This window comes from Mya arenaria, chromosome 2 (genome assembly GCF_026914265.1).
Source record: "Mya arenaria isolate MELC-2E11 chromosome 2, ASM2691426v1".
Lineage (NCBI taxonomy): Eukaryota > Metazoa > Mollusca > Bivalvia > Myida > Myidae > Mya > Mya arenaria.
The window spans coordinates 57,416,133-57,421,259 of NC_069123.1; positions in this window are offsets into that span (position 1 = coordinate 57,416,133).

The following is a 5,127-nucleotide window of genomic DNA, read 5'->3' on the forward strand; positions in this document are numbered from 1 at the left end:
CTTTTGTTTCCGGTATGAATATACCTAAACAGTTCTCTAGTTTTTAATAGAGGACAAGCAACATATTATAGAGGAAGTTACACTTCAGGGCGCTCACGTCGCTTCAGATCTAAATTCAAATTGTCGCGTTTGATTTATAAATAGAAATTACCTCTCGCCAGAGGACTTTTAACCATAGGTATACATTTATTCAGAAGGCTGACAAATCCATCACTTTACACGTAAACAACGGTGATAGCCACTAGACATTTGTGTTTGCGTGAATTACACGATTCTTTTATCCAGACTCGTAGCAAATAGCTTGGTTTTAAACAATGACTATATATATATATGTATATTACGTGAACGTAGCGATGTGATAATCACCTCACAATGTGATTTATCACTTAAAATGTGGTTAAACGGTAACATGAAAGTAGAACATTAATACTTGACAAAACTATTCTATCTGTTTAATTATACAGACGGTTAAGATGATTGCTTTTGAGAACTGGATTAACAGAAGTTTGAGTCAACCCGTAAATTAAAGTAAAAATGGAATCACCCTTAAAATCAGACAAGATCTTAAAAGTAGAGCAAATATTGTCTCTTTTCAATCATATGACTTTAAGGTATCCCAAGAACAAACCTAAGTAAAAGGTATAGAAATCCCTCCGAACAAAAAACAAATCAATGAAATACGGGCCTCACTGGAAAAAGGGAATAATGATGCCAGCATTCGGTAAACGAAAAATAAACACGCAGTCGCAGTAACTTTCGCAAGCAAAGACCCACCTCTCAATGTTAATGGCAATCCAAATAAACCAACATTAAAGAAAGAAACTATGTGCCACCACTGCCAAGAATTCGGTCATTTTAAAAGAATTTGTACAAATCACACAAAGTGTCAACACTGCTAGTGATCACACACACAACCAGTATTTAACAAATAACTTAAAAATGAGCAAACTGCCTGGAAATAACACAGTGCTGAATAAAAAGGGTGTCCAGCTTACTTAGTACACCGAAAAGCTAGAAAAACACAAGGCAGTACTAACAAACAAATACTAAAACAAACGAAACGTAAGATAAAAGGCATAAAAGCTGATATGCCAAAAATAACGGTAAAAGAAAACCAGATAAAGTCTCTTACTTAATATCACCCAGATCCAAATGGAAAAAGAAAAATCATATCCTTTCGCAAACCGCCACTAAAACGTATGTACAGTCAAACTCTGTCCAATCAAGAAAGAGCAGTCGCTATATTTAACAGTCCATGAAACAGGTAAATAGGTAAAACTCCCCAATTGGTCGAACTTGGAGATGTGACAGGGTCAAGCCATTATGCAGCCATTATAGGGCGCGGGCAGACCTTTATATACTCAACAACAACAACAACAGGCTCCCTCCCCTCAAGTGGTGGCACCGCCTTATTATATATTGGCAAATGTAGAGTACCGGTCCACCATTCCGAAGATTCCCTTAATTTTACATGGCGGGTTTCTTTGGAATGTGTGCACCTCCTCCCTTCTGACGGTATGGCCCTCGAAGGGCCTCAATGGTGGCCCTCCGCCTCGCCCCTTCCTACATGTTTAGGTAATTGTACAGAGATAAAAACAATCATTAAGATAAAATAAAAATAAAACTTCAATATGGCGACGGCACTAAATAATACTGATAACATTGATACAGGCATCACAATATATAATACATATGTTGCCCTAAAACTAAAATTAATATAGTATATAAATTTTATAATATATTTAAATTTGATAATTTAACATAAATTCATATAAACCCAAATTCAAAAAATTACAACAAAGCGCCATTATTGTAGGAGACTTTAACTTAAAATACATTTGCTTCCACCCTCAGGAGACTCAGTTTAAGGGCGCGGCCTATGACCTGCTCATTTTCCTGAATGACAAAAATATAAATTTCTAAAAGGATGGACAAGTAACGAGAGTTTTCGAAAAATAAAACGAAGCAGTTCTAGTTGTCACTCGTCACATCACGCTCCTCAGGTGAATTATATGTTATAAATTAAATCTTCCACAAATAGAACAACAATTAATAGAACAAAAACATGAAACAGAAAAAGCCTCAACTGAATCATGGAACACATTTCAACAAGTCCGTCATACCGAACTAAACTGAAAATGATATTCAACATAACTTCCATCATTATGATAAGAAGCTTGCGAAATCTCGATATCCATACTAAAATCAAAACCAAAACATAAAAAAGTGAAGAAAATTGTCACATGGTAGAACACTAAATGTAATGTTACAATGCTATAAAATTAAGCTAAAAATGTAGAAAACGTTATAAAAAAAAAGCTTCAACATCTATTAAACATGAAAACTGGCTAATGGCCATGCAAAAAGGACAAATACATATTGCAAAAAGCAAGGACGGTGTAATTTCTGCTCCAAAATAACCTTCAAAACAAAAGTCAAGTAGTTTTGAAAAGTAAAAGGAATCCCAATGCCCGATGAACCATCATTTAAAATTGGCGACAAGGTAAAGATTAGAAAGACATATTAGTAAAAGATTATGAAAATATATGAAGCGATAATGAAAGTACACAACACTTCATTGAGGTAAAAAAGGACTAATAAAATAAGTGATGTAATTACCGCAGAAACCCCAACGGAAGATATTGAGTATATGCATATTTCAGTATGGTTTAATTCAACAGGGCACTGAAGCTGATTGTAAAAGTGGCGCACTTCGCGAAGATGACGTACACTACGACATTCTTCATATCAACATCTCTAAATCAAACACACTTAGGCCTCTTTAATCAATCTTGGAAATCAGGTTCAACACCAGACTCATGAAGACACTAGAAGGGATGTACTCAGAAACCACATAAACAGCTAATGGCTGCCTACAGGGCAGTGTCTTATCACCAATCATATTCTATATATCATATTGGAGCGGCAATATGGACAGTTTCTAAAAAAATCTCATAATTATACTAGTAGCGACTAAAACCATCCAATATACCCTAAATAACATAGGGACATGAATTGAAAACCTCGGATTCAAAATAAACCTAAACAAAACTCAAGTACTCATAGTACAAAAGCAAATGGATAGCTCCCCAAACGTCCCAAAGCTAAAACTATGTAATCAAACATTAACATACAACGAAAAAGGTACATTCTTAGGATTTACATTCGATAAATACCTAAAATAGGATTTCAACGGCCACATTCAAAGCCCGATGCGAAAATGGCATTAACCTCCTTAGAACTATCAAAGGAAATGTACGGGGTACAGACAAAAAGTGTCTATATACAATCTATCAATCACCTTTAAAATCAAAACTAGGCCATGGAAGTATAGAGTATAACTCTGTTTCAAATGACAAGGTAAGGCGATGCTCTATCAATCAATAACATATGTAAGATTGACTCTATATTTGAAAACAAAGCCAACAAACTTAGACACTTGTAAGTGCCATACCGACAGACAGTACTACCACTACCACTACCACTACTACTACTACTACTAGTCGATGAACTGACCCCTAGATTTGCCCAGTCTGTAAAATGTATCATTCTAACAAGTTAATGTTTTTAAAGATATACGTTATATCAAATTTCTAAATTACAACTCGATCAGAGAAATAAAACCATATCTAATAGCGAGAGCTGTGTGACCACTCTAGATTTTATTAATCGAATGCCGCTCGCGGCATTCTGGGTACAAAATTACTAGGGTATACTCCTTTGGTGCATATCCCATCAACCGGTGGGGGCAAAACTCCTCCATTGGCCACACAATTGTGTTTAAGTCCCACTTGGAGCATTCTCATTCATCAGAGGTTTGATAATGATAAATCATGACCATAAGAAAGTCGACGATTACAAGCATTTCATGACAGAAGCTCGTTGCATTTTTTTTTCAAAAAAGCTACAAAATGAAAGAAAAAATGTGTGTGGTCATGTTTAAAATGGTGATTTATTTTTGTTCGACTAACCTCAACTACGAGTTCACAGACAGTATGTTAGCAGAAGTGCAGAAGGTACACCAGAAGTGCAGAAGGTACACCAGAAGTGCAGAAGGTACACCAGAAGTGCAGAAGGTACACCATAGCTAAGACTGACCGTGCATTTGCATACATGACGTAAACGGTTTGATGAATTTTAAATAGTCTTGTTGGCTCTTCTTTCAAAAACTCAATCTTGTTGGCTTTAATAGTTTCGTGGTTTGCTATGTGATACAGGGATGGATCCATAAATTAACGTAAGAGGGGGCGTAACATAGGGGGCACAACCTTACGACATTCGCCTCTCCCTCGGAACAAACATTTAAATTATTTACAGAATATGCAGTGGGGTATGGGGATCCTCCCTCACGAACATTTAATAGTTTTTAGCCCGAAAAGGTGCATTCTGTGTTATTTCATTACTTTTATTCTTCATAATTGACATAACATGTAAACTTGGACGATCTTAGGATGGGCGTGCGCCGGATGCGCCCCCCCCCCCCCCCACACACACTTACGCTCGTGTCATTGTTAGTTTATTGAAACATGCGACGTGGTTTTGTCAAAAAGTATAAGGATCGAAATTACTCACCACACAGAAACTGTCCTAGTAAGAAACACTCAATATTAGGTATTTGATTATGTCTGCAAAGGTGCTGGGCCACAAACTATAGAACTCGTTAATTCCTTCCGTTTAACAATGGTTAAGACAATGCTAATAATGCAAAAGTAGCTGTAAGTATATCTTAAACATAAAGTGTTATATAGTCATATAATACTGCACGTTACCTGTTATATATGTAATTGAAATAAATGATGCGCGTTAGTTACGTATGCAGTAAACTGCAATACAAAACATTAATACTTTTTTTCGAGATCCTCGTGATTTAAAGTCATATCTTCAAGGTTAACCTGCAACGTTTTGTTTTCATTGATGACATATTTAAAAAAAATATATATTGTATTACAATGTCAAATAGCTCGACTGTCAAAATGTCTATCTTATTGTAATGAACAAATTAGCATTCATCACATGAAATATCCCAATTAATGTCTTTGTTTAAAACACAGTAAACGTATTGACAACAAGCACCTTACTGATCAAGATGATGGATCGAATCCCATGACGAGCGCTGCGTTTGGTCAC